This window comes from Eptatretus burgeri, chromosome 3 (genome assembly GCF_056783735.1).
Source record: "Eptatretus burgeri isolate ZD-2024b chromosome 3, Ebu_testis_v1, whole genome shotgun sequence".
NCBI classification, from domain to species: domain Eukaryota; kingdom Metazoa; phylum Chordata; class Myxini; order Myxiniformes; family Myxinidae; genus Eptatretus; species Eptatretus burgeri.
The window spans coordinates 78,419,853-78,432,767 of record NC_140963.1 but is presented as its reverse complement, the minus strand read 5'-3'; the positions used below and the strand labels follow the sequence as shown (position 1 = coordinate 78,432,767).

Sequence of the window (12,915 nt, the reverse complement as noted above, 5' to 3'; positions counted from 1 at the left end):
GTCCAATGGGGTCTAAAAAAGTTAGTCGTCTGAGATATAAACCGACTTTGACGTCGTTTCTGTGCTGGGTTTGTTGTAGTCCTGTGTTTGTACATTTATTTATGGTGCTGTAATCATGTTGTTGTTGGCAGATTGGGTGTAACTTGTAAAATGACAAAAATGATCATGGAAACCTTTATAGATAACTTGTGACGTGTTAAGAACATCCTGGCAAAGTTGCTTACAAGTAAACATGCCACTTGTGTGTCTGTCACGTAAGTTTGTTTGTTCATTAATTAATTTATTTATTTGAATTAGTCTACATGTTGCAGTTAACATTGGTTTCGCTGAGTTTGACTCCTGGCCCAGCTCCAAACTCATTCCAGTGTTTCACAGGCAAGGCGATTCAACAATGTGTGCGCGCCGTCCCTTGAATGGACGTTAAGCTAGGTGTCCCGTCTGCTTGCATTAGTTGGTGGACGTTAAAGATCCCAAGAGGAGGTGAGCTATCGCCGGTACCCCTGAACGAATTGCAAACTCCTACCCTGACTTACTGTTGGGAAGGCAATGGCAAACCTCCCAGTATCACATCTGTCAAGAAACTGCTTCGGCAGCCAAGGACCTGCCTTCAGGCAGAGCGCACAATCAAATCGATGTTCTCATGCCCTTTCTCTTCTTTTTTTTTTTTCATTGTAATTCTGTCTCATTGTATGCTTATTTTGACGTGTTGTAATAACGAGAAAAAAAAAGTATCACCGTAAGTAATATGATCTCACTTTTGGGCACAGAGAAAGACAACTTGATTAGCAAATGGACACATTACACGTCACACACAATGGCGCAAACTCGGTGCACAAAATGACATCAAATTGCAAGTTGTCGCTACTCTTAATATGTAGGACTCGAGGATTAACTATCAAAATCATGGGTCTGAGGGAACTTCATTGTTGATTAAAAGGTTTGGTGACAGTAAAAAAGTGAGAAGGCGGTCGAGTTAAAATTAAAAAAAAAAAAACACATTTTTAGTATATAATTAAAATATAAAAAGGGTGGAAGAAAAAAATATCACTGAATATAAAAAAAGTGGGAGGGAAATGCAAAAGGATCAACCAGAGCCCCGATTTTTTTTGTGATTATGTATGTAAAAGCACTACAGTGGAAACTACAAGGACACTCGGTGGAGCGCATACCTCCGCCACGCAAGGCCTGATTGTCGAGAACATATCGGGTCCAATACATTTTTGAAATATCATGCTATATATCGTTTTTGGCCCTGTCTCTCAATGGGGAAGAATCACTTTCAAATTAAATAATTCTCGTATCCAGATCCAGATCCGAATCTTCACCAAAATCGAATCGGTTTGTCGTGGTCACACACCTAATGTGTCCACCAAGTTTCATCCGAACCCATCCACAACTTTTTGAGATATCGTGCTATATATTAGTTTAACCCAATCTCTCAATGGTGAAGAATCACTTAAAAATTTATTCGATTTGGATTTTCACCAAAATTGAATCGGTTCTTCCTTGTCACACACCTAACGTGTCCAAGTTTCGTCCAAATCCGTCCACAAGTTTTTGAGATATCGTGCAATGTATCATTTTTTTGTCCCATCTCTCAATGGTGAAGGATCACTTAAAAAATTCTAGTCGTCAGATCCGGATCTTCACCAAAATCTAATCAGTTGTTCTTTGTAACACACCGAACCTGTCCAAAAAAATTTCATCCGGATCCGTCCACAACTTTTTGAGATATCCTATACACAGACAAACAAACAGACAGAGAGTGGTGAAAACATTATCTTCTTCACCTTGGGTGGAGGAGGTAACTGGAAAGACACTCGGTAGAGCGCATACCTCTGCCAGGCTGAACAGTTTACGTTTTGTATCCCACTGATAGGCCGGATCTGCATCCGGACCTGAACCAAAATCTAATCGGCTTGTTCTTGTCACCGACCCAACTCATCCTCCAAGTTTTGTTATAATCCGTATACAACTTTTTGAAATATCGAGTTGTATATCATTTTTGTCCCAGTGTCTCAATTGTGAAGACTTGCTCAATAAAAACTAGAACGGCGCGCGTAATTTTTTTGCCTTGCGTGTTCCTTCTCAGCAAAAATACCATCCTTCACTGAATTACGTTACTATTATGGCCCATATACCCCAAAATTCCATGCACACTATTATGGTCATGTACATTGCCATTATCCGTAGCTTTATTGATTTATTATGATATTTAATTACCACTTTTGTGCACATTAAGGCGATATTGCCTCAATGAAGGGGAATATGACCAAAAATTCAAGCTATATCCCCCATGGCTTGTCGATCATATGTATGAAGTTTCACATTGATCTGTTAAGTGGTCCGGAGAAAAGGATTTTTTTTTTTAAAACATTTTATTTTCAATTCAATGCGGCCACCAGACCATGTGAGTGATGATGTCATAAATTAAATTCTTCACTTACATCAGGTTTTAGATCAGATATATGAAGTTTGATTTTGTTTATGTTTTTGTTTTTGGATAAGGATTTCGATACAACCACTTATGGATGGGATACCACTTCACCAGTGACATCATGCTTACCACCCTGTATACCCTTTAAACAAATATGGCTGTCTTGCCATGTGACCTGTGACACAGTTATCAATAACTCTGTGGGGAGCCCCCCCCCCACCCCATGTTTAATGTTTCGTATTGATCAGACAAGTGGTTGCAGAGAAAAAAAATTTAAAGCAAAAATGTACACACGCACACGCACACACTGCAATGGTCTCGCAACCCCTTTGGGGCAAGACTAATTCTAGTATCCGGTTCCATTCTAGAAGTCTTGAGTGCTTATGTTTCTCCTGGTGTGGAAGTATTGTGTGAAGGCTGGTTAGAGTTTCTATTTTCAGACAATGTTCTGAATTCTCCTGCATATGTTCTCTGATATTACGTGTCTACCGCAAAAGTTAGCGATGTGTTTTAATCTTCCCACGTGAGCGCATCCAACAGAGAAGTACAGAGCATGGCACCGTCGTGTTTGGTGAACCCCTTGTGCTGCAGTGCTCAAAGCCCGTGTGGGTGTTAGCGATATATTAGCACAGCCTGCTGGTTTGAGTGGCTTCCCACTGTGTGCCGAAGTATGCGTCCTATTGATCTTAGCCATCATTATATTTGAGCTTCTAACGAAGCACGCTCGCGGTGGTGTCAGTGGTAGACTCGTACTCCATGAGTAGCTTGTGAGAGCCCGTCTGAAGAATGAGATGTTGTGAAGGTAAGTCCGCTTGTTCGAAGTAAGTTTGTGCTGATCAGCAAGCTGGGAACTTGTTTGTTTTCCCAATATATATATTTGCACAAGTGATTTTGCTGTATGTCGCTTTCGCGGTAAGTTGTCTCGTTTTGGATCCAAAATTCTGAGAGAATAGACAAGAAAACAAAATGTCACATGTCCAAACATCATGAACATCGCTGTTTTGTAGCTGCGTCATGTCTGCTTTGTTGCGCACAAAGTGCCGTGCGTCCTGCAGTTTGGACTGGAAACCACACGTCTATTTCGATTTTTTTTTTTTTTTTTTGTAATCGTGAGTGAAAGTTTTTTGAACACTTTAACTGTAATGTTTCATTAACAATATGAAGACCGAATAAAATGAGCTTTCCACTTTTGAGTTTTGCCTGGATGAAAAATATAACTTTCTCCCTTTGTTCTTAATCTCCCGAATCGCGACTTTGAAGGCGGCATGAAGCTCTCCTCGGGTTTGTCGTACCCACCTTTAATTGCCTTTTCCTTTCAAAGAGCATGTTTCGATTTAACGAGTTTTTCTGTCGCATTTTTTTAAAGTAGAGCTGCAGGGTCATTTGGTTATGAGGGGGTTGTGCTGGGTGGAGAAGGTTGTCCTTCACCTGTTCGCATGAGGTTTTGTTTTGAGAACTATTTGGTTTTTCTTTTCTTTTTTCCTGTTTTATGGGTTTTATTTTATTTATTTATTTTTGCTCTTTGGTTCTTCCTTTTGTGCAAGTTCTTCCATACAATGGTATGAGGTAGAACCCACCCCTCTCATGATCCAATTTATTTTTAACGCTAAAGCTCGTGGAGGGTGTTAACCAAATTAACATCATTTAGATTCTGATTCTGATGTACCATACTCTGTCGCACAGCGTCAGTGCTGCCGAAGCAGTTTCTTGGCAAGGGTTATACTGGATGGTTTGCCATTGCCTTCCCAGCAGTCGTTATGGGTAGGAATTTGGAATTTGTTCAGGGTGCCGGCGATTGCGCACCTACTCTTCACGATGAACACTGTGGGAACGTCCACCAACTAATGCCGGCAGATGAGACTCCCAGTTTGACGCACATCCAAGGGATGGCACACACATTGACGAATTACCCTGTCTGGTGAAACACCTGGATGACCGTTTATAGCTGGGTCGGGATTCAAACTCACACTTGACAGCTTGGAGACGAGTGTGCTTACCTCAAGGCCATCTTGCCAGCCCTGTAAGGACATTACAGGACCAAGAAAAAACAACAACAAAAAACAACAACAGACTATCGGACTTGAACCTGGGATCCCATTTATTTGATGGAAATGTAAATTCTCACTTCTCTCGCCAAGATTCCATATTCATTCAGATGGTTGATCGGTTGCATTGTGGCTCCTCCTCATCCTCATTTTCCTCGTTCTCCTCGTCCTACTCCTACTCCCTCTTCCTCTTCCTCGTCGTCCTCATCCTCCCCCTCCTCGTCCTCTCAAACATTTGGGAGACGCATTTACCAATGAGGAGACGTCAAAGCACATGTCCTAAAATGGCTGCATACCCATCCCAAAGACTTATTCACGGATGGCTTAATTGGGCTCACAAATCGATGGGATAAGTGTGTACATGTTGCAGGGTAATTCCTCGAGAAATCGGTGAACATCGCTGTGTTTTTTTTTTTTGGTCTTGTACAAAAAAAAAAAAGTCCATCTTCGCGTCAGGTACATTTTGAACAACATTTGTCGGTGTCAAAAATGCTTATCTTCTTCTGCAGCTGTCATCACAAACGATTATGACTGTGGAGGCGTATGGGTTAGCACTTGTCTGTGCGACGATGGGAAGTGCGACCAGCAATTGATATAAATCCTCTGTTGCAATGAGGGCAAAGGAAGTTTGTCAGTCAGTTTTTATTGCCGACTTTATGCCGCTCCAGATCACGGCGTTGATATTCATCCTGTCTTTGTTGCTCAACCATCTCAACTGAGTCGTAGACAACAGTTCTCCGCTGTTTTTATTTTATTTTTATTTTTTTTTATCTCTGGCAAGTTCTTCCCAGTTCTCTGTGTTACTGTTTGCTTTCATCAGATGTCTTTTCACAATGTCTTTTGTCACGTAGCTTTTGTCCTATCGGTGCACGATTGCCCCCTTCACATCACCAGAAAATTTTTGGGAGACGATGCTCTTGCACACGAATGATGTGACCTGTCCACATTAGTTGAGCAGATGTAATTAGTGCCTCAACACTGGGTATCCCAGCTCTCCTTTGGACTGTGGTATTGGGGACTCGGTCTTGCCATTTGATTCGCAGAAGCTGCCACAGGTGTCTTAAGTGCAAACTTGTGAGTTTGTTTGTGTGGCTCTTGTAGAGTCAAAACTTTCACCGAGTGCAGAAGCACAGTCATAACCACAGCTCGATAGACCTTGTTCTTGGTTGTCGTTCTGATGCCATGGGACCCGAGACGTTTGGTCTGGCTTCTGAAAGCTTTTGATGCGCTGCCTGCATGTGGTGTGCAACTTCTCCATCAGGTGAGTTGTCATGTGTTACTGCACTCCCAAGATAGGTGAAGGTGTTGACACATCGAAGGACTTCTCCTTTGAGGAGGGCTTTGGGTTGAACATTTGTGTCAATGTTTTGTCTATCGGTTGACTGAAAGAGAAGTTCCGTTTTGCTGGTATCGATTTGGAGTCCAAATTGTGCTGCTGCAGTTGCGAAACAAGTGGTAATTTCTTGAATATCTAAAGTGAATGGGAAACTGGGGCTAAATCATCAGCAAACAGAAGTTCTCTAATGGTGAAGCTTTGGTGCTGCCGAAGTTCTCTAACAGTAAACAGAAGTTCTTTAACACATTCTACTCGCACTTTGGTGTTGGCACGTAGTCTAGCAAGGTTAAATAGTTTTCCGGTACTTCTGGTACGGACATAAATTCCAGAACTAAAATTTTGTGACCTCCTGGTGAGGACTCCAGTTGGGAATAAGGCAAATAGAGTGGGTGCTAGCACACAATCCTGTTTCACTCCGTGGCATATACCAAACGAGTCTTTGGCATTACCTGCCACAGAGACTCTGCTAATCATCCCATGGTGGAACTCTTTCATGATCTTTATGAAATGATCTAGCCAGCCATAGATCGTGAGTATCTTCCAGAGGGTTTTCCTTTCCACGGCGTCAAATGTCTTTGAAAAGTCGCAAATATAAACTTGTGTTTTCGTGTGCGTGTGTGTGTGTGTGTCCCTCCATAACTCCAAAACAATGAAATCTAGTGGCATGAAACTTTGCATGCATACTAGCGCGCATCAGACGCCAAGCTTTTTCGAAAATATTAGAACTCGAAATCGGCGGTATGATTTTTTTCGTTCCATTTGCAGAATAAATGTTTTTTTGTAAAATTTCACGAAATTCCGAAATCTTCTCCCGGGTCCACAATCAGCCTGGAATTTTGTTCGAAATCGACTTCCGAGACAAAATGAGAAACTCCCACTCGGCCCCACTAAAAACCCTATCGATTCATATGCATCGACACCAAGTCCTCAAAGACATAAAACAATAAGAAACTACCTGTTGGACAAACCGAAGCGAGTTTAATTCACACGGTCAGGCCAAACAGATGCCCGCAGTTATCAAGTAACAAGTCAACATTCAGACGTGGCAACTTTGTTCAGTCTATGATTTCGACTCCCAAGATTTGGGAGCCATTTTCTGTCTTGTCCCACGACTTGCAGGACACTCTGATATTTCTCTTCCGTACTGGCAGATTGCAGGAAGTCAGTGCTCAGTTTCACCGCCCTTTCAGCAGCATCGTTTGTCACGTTGAGTGATCTCGCTTTACATTTAGATGTCATGAATGAGGTGAGATCATCCCACTTATCCACGTCCTCCAACAGAAAATCGCTGTCAAGATCGAGTAATCTGAATATGAACCACGAGTCCTCGGTTACAAGGTCAGCAAGTTTTGTTTGGATCTTTATATCGGCTGGAAAGGTAGGTTTTCCAAATCCAGTGCCAAAACGCTCCTTGGGCAAGTTCTGCATCAGATCGTCGTCTGGTTTCAATTCAATGAGCTTGTCAGCAAGCCCGCGTCGTTCACTGTCAGGGACAAGTTCGCTGAATAAGGCCAACGGCACCATTTCTGCGCTGAGATACCATGAATGTCGTTTGAAGGCTTCTCTAGCGCCGTCTGAGATTGGCTCACTGATTTTAGCGTACCGTAGTATGTCCTTGTAAAGGGTCAAATAAATCCATGGCAAGTCTGTAGCACGAGAACAGGTCGCCCACCACTTGAAATAAATCAGGGCCACAAATTCTCGCATCTTGGGGACCTGCTTCCGTGTCGTAACAGTACCAAGCGGTAATGTCTCTATTTGCTGTGCCAGTAATGCCATTTTCAACGAATAGATGACTTTTTCCATCCATCTGGCCTTGTGAATCGCTCCTGGCCTTGTGAATCGCTCACCTTCATTCTGGCCCAGATACGCGTGTACAAGCTTGGCGAACTCTTCGTAGTCCTCCCTCTGATACTCTATACTGGAGGCTGCGATGATCAGAGTTTCAGCTCTCCAGTCCTGGATGAGGACTTGCGCTTCATCATTGTAAGAATCCATATCGAACGTACACACTAACACATCATTAGTGTGTGGTACAGAGTCAAAATTCATGCGAAATCTCTGAAATACAGATACTTCAGGGGATTTGGATGACTCAATGTTGAGATCAGAAAAAACGTGTCTGATTATGAGCTCGCCGACATGGTGTCGAGAGGTGGACCACAACAGCGCTCCTCCTAGGTCGTTCTGGATGGCGATGCATGTAGCGCTAACATGACCAGTGTTACTTGATGTGGTGTCAAACACCATATTCACAATATTTTCAGTGCAGTTCCAGGAACTCATCAATTCCACAGTATGCTCACTGATAATCTCACCAGCACGTCGGTCACTTCCCGTTGGATAATGGGGAGTGCCTCGTAATTTCACATCTGTGGAATCACCAACAAGAACTGCCATTCGTTCCTCAGTCACGTATTGATTTGTCAGTGACTTCATCATCTTTGAGTCCCAGTGAAGCGATGCTACCTTGGGTGGCATCTACAACTCCTTCACCGATTTAGCAATCTTCCCTCTAATTGATCTTCTGGCCTTATCTGCAATAGAATATGACATACAAACTTTGGACGAGTCCCCTCCACATTCCTCATTCACAGCTGCTGTGAAAGATGCTTGCTGTGTCAGAGTCATGTTCATTCGCGTAGCTAACGATACCAAACGCGGAGATTTGAGAATGTCGTGTGGAATGAATGCCGATGTCCCAGGGCGGGATGTTCTATGGTGGCTCCGTTTGGGCGTGAGTGAATCAGATGTGGTGGGCTCAGTGCTATTGTCTTCTGCTCCCTCACTTGCACTGTCCTCCAGCTGAACTCAAGAGTGAAAATCCTCCATTTCCACATCAGAACGGCATTTTCTATTGGCTTCTTTCTGCTTCCGCTCTTCACTTCTTTGGATCTGATGAGCCAACTTCTTGTCATGACAACCAAATGAAACCACACGATCTGTTTTCATCGATTTTAGGAATTCTGTATCTTCAGTGTTTTTCATCAATGTTTCAGCATTAGGTGTCCACAACGGAAATGTTTGCTGGAAGCTCGACCGATTCCCTTCTAATTTCGCGATGATTGCTGGTGACGATCTTTAAATCGGAGTTTCTCGCAGTTTGGCGTTTCGATCCACGAATGCAATTATTTTCTCACATACTCGTTTTGAGGATATCATCGGTATGTTCGCTTTGTGGTAAAATGTCATGATCTTTTCCAGGACGATTTTCGCGATGTCACGTTTTGTGAAATTTTCGGCTAGTCTCTGCATCTGATGGTATTTGAAACACCTCAACACTTGCTCATTTGTGGGCAACCTCAAACCTGTGATCTCGGCATCCTCGATCATTATTTTGGCTCCCAAACTGAATATCTGGCTTTGGCGACGTGTTCCTAACTTACCTCCGTCCTTACACGCATCTTGTGCTTGGTTTTCCATCACTCATACGAGAAAATGAAACCCAGCCTGTAAAATGGCTCCAACAAATAGATGACAGGAACCTGGATTTCGTGGAAGTGCTAGTTTCGTTTTCAGAGAATGGTTTGTGGTGTGAAACGAAGTTTAAAAAAATAAAAAAAAACTTTCAACTGAGTATTTTGGGGTCATAAGATGTAAATTGTGAGCAATGTAGGATGGTTCAACGTCAATATCAACTTTATCATGGACCTGGTAGATGACCTCGCAAAGTTCTGATATTTTTATGTCATTTGTTTCATTGATAGGAACATAGAAAACACCCCGCCGATGCAGAATTTTGACATCGGGGCGTCTGATGCGCGCTAATGCATACTAAGGTAACTCCAAGGAAGTGCATGAGTCAAAATTGGGTGTTTGGGTTAATTCAAACACCCCTTATGAAGATAATTAATCGCCTTATTTAATTATATCCTTTATGTGTGTCCTCATAAACAGTTGTCCTCGATCCTCGGCTACCTCGCTCAAAATGGGGTCTTAAGGCGTTTCTTGGGTAACCTCGCTGGGGTCTGAGGCTGCCATGTTTTTTGGCCTGCTCAACCATGCGCTGACTTAGAACAGGCCGCAATGATTTCTGAACGATAATGTTTTGTTTTTTTTCACTTTCCTCACTCATATTATTGAATGCCTGTTCATCAAAGCTCCAAATCGCTGGATACATTGCATTGCTTATAAATGCGTGGAGACACCAGCGTTTGTGGCTTTATTTCATTTCCGCACATAAATAACCTCGAGAATGTCTTTAACTGAACTGAATTGCAAAATTAAGCTCCAGATCTGAACTTAGCAGCAGTTCCAACTGCTGAAAAAGTGTTTATTTGTTTAATTCTGACATAGTTTGGACATTCGAACATCGTTATTGCTTGCCAACCATTTCATTGGAGTGCTTGCTTGAGTACATGTATATGTAAGCCATCATTCATTATCTGTGTGCCAAGTTTAAACAACATCGGTAAATGCATGTCCGAGAAATGATTGAGGCCGTGTTCAACGTCGGGTTTTTTTTTATAACTAAAATGGCTGCCAATTGGCCATTTTGCATCTGAACTCGAAAAAAAATGAAGTGCATATGTATACCGTCATGTGTTGTCTCTTTGCTAAGTACGAATAAAATCGATCCATACGTGTCAGAGGCATGGTTGCAGACGCACGGACATGAAAATTGAGACCAAATCCATAAACCCCCATTTCGGACTAAGTCCAAGTGTGGCTAATAACCCAGGTTACTTGCATGAAGCAAAAACATGCAGACTGCTTTTATGCATCCTTGCTATAATTCACAGACTGGTGTTTGTGGGTTTGTTTGTTGCGCGACTCCTCCTACAGTTCTGGCCCATTTACATCCAGACTTGCTGGAGGATCAGCATGATGCCAATGAATGTAGAGAGGTGTTTTTATCTTTGCCAGTGGTCTTGGGGGGTGGGGGGGTGGGATGGGAGGTGAGGGAGGGGACGCAAATTCTCTATGTAAATGTGTATCGTGTCGCGCCGCCTCCAGGTGGGGGAGAATATTACAAGTCTACACCATTTACAGCACAGTATTCCTGTCTCCACGTCTTCCAGTGCAGTAAGGTGTTTTTACTTATAAGCAGTAGGTATGTTTTTTTTCGTCATGCATAACCTGGGTTCTTTTATTTATTTATTTTGCTTATACGCCACCCAGATAAAGGTACGCATCAGGAGAACATGTTGCATGCTTGGAACAAGATCGCCCATTGGGCGGGTACTCTGCTGGTATATATCATACATCATGGTTATTTAGCTCTGATTATTACCTCCACCACTAAAGGTGGACGGAGGTTATGTTTTCACCCATCTGTTTGTCTGTGAGCAGGAAATCTCAAAAACTTGTGGATGGATTTCTATGAAATTTGGGGACAGGTTGGGTGTGTGACAAGCATGAATTGATTAGATTTTGGTGAAGACCTGCATCTAGATTTTAGAATTTTAAAAGTGTTTCTCCACCATTGAATGTTATGACTAAAAACGCTATATACCGCGATATCTCAAAAAGTTAGTGACATTCGGACAAAACTTAGTGGACATTTTGGGTGTGTGACAAGGACTAATTGAGTCGATTTTGGTGAAAATCCGAATCCGGATACGATAAATTTTAAAGTGATTCTTCACTGTTGAGAGGTGGGGCCAAAAATGATACAGAGCATGGCATTTCAAAATGTTGTGGAAGGACTATGACAAAACTTGGTGGTTGAGTTGGGTGGTTGACATAAACAAGCCAATTAGATTTTGGTTAAGGTCTGGATGCAGATCTGGCCCATCAGTGAGATACAAAACATGAACTGTTCAGTCTAGCAGTGGTACGCCCTCTGCTGAGTTCCGTTCTAGTTCCAATTGTACTGACCTATAAGCTGACAGCAGAGCTTGAAGTCTGAGGCCGATGCGTACTGTCGCCTTCACACGGCCCATGACACCTAACGGCTCCAACATTTTGACATTTGATGATCCTTTTAACAGTCGCTTCGGTTGTTTTACCCTGAATGGAAAACTTATAAGGAGGGCATGGTTATTGTGAATATGAGACTTCTGAAGAGGTTTCCCATAGCACCAATATGGTGGATGTATGATTAAAAAAAACAACATTTCAGGTTACATTTGTGGCTGATGTAAGGCCAGCTGTCCTTCCAATTGGTATGGCGTGAGCATACATACATACATACCTATGAATATCTGCTCCATTACATATAGATCAAGAGGACATTAGTAAACAATAAACAAACACATGCTGTATGTGATTTGAACCTGGCTTTCCAGCGATTCAGATCTGAACATGAACAGCCCAACTCGTGTCAGTTTAAATCCCATATATTATGCTGAGTTTATTAGGTTTCGTTATGACCTATTTATAAAAAAAGAAAAAAAAAAGTATATCGACATCTCGTAACATCCTAATTTGTGGAACCGTATGTTGATGTCTTACAATGTCAGCATGATGTGTGCAGTACTTGGATGAACAAGCTCTTACATCGGATGTGTCCATTGTATGAAGAAAGGAAACAAACATTCGGTTAAAGGGGAACCCAAACACAATTTTCTTTTTTCTGATAACCATTAAATATCATTAATCTCAGTCGAATTGAATTTTTTTTTTTTTTTTTGCCAAAGTGTTGAAAAAAGCCCGATAGTGTCGATTTTCAATTTCGCCAGTGACGTCGCACTCTGAACTCACCTTGATCCGAACCTGGTTCCACAGTCGTTAGCAACACTAAAGGTTCTCCGAATGTTGAAAGTGATCAGTGGGATTTTGAAGGAACAGTTGGAGACAAAATTAGTGATGAAAACACTTGGAGGAATTGTGGAGCTGAATCGTTTTGAAACTTGTGCAAGTGATTCAGAGGAAGAAGGTGGAAGTGTTTGTGAAGATGAAAACCCCTGGTCACATGTTCACTTCAGCTCGGTAGGGTTTGATGTTCCGTTCAAGTGACGGTTTATAGGTGAGGGATTTTGTATTAACTGATAAATCGGTTTATATATTACTCGAGCAGAAATACCCGTCATCGCCCGACAGCACGGTCACCGCCCAGAACGCTCGGACATTGTGGACAAAATTGGCAACGAATGCTTCGTCCCACCATCGCAGGCTGACCAGGTGTCTTGTATGTTACGGGATCGTCCCGTTTC

The 12,915-nt window shown here is 42.3% G+C and overlaps 1 protein-coding gene and 1 pseudogene across 4 annotated transcripts in view; one reads left to right on the top strand and one right to left on the bottom strand.

The window, feature by feature from the left end:
- The window catches only part of OLA1 (Obg like ATPase 1), a 104,375-nt gene that overhangs the window by 84,408 nt on the left and 7,052 nt on the right, over window positions 1-12,915 (top strand). The window lies entirely within an intron of this gene.
- Window positions 6,848-9,241, bottom strand: LOC147030256 (uncharacterized; annotated as a pseudogene).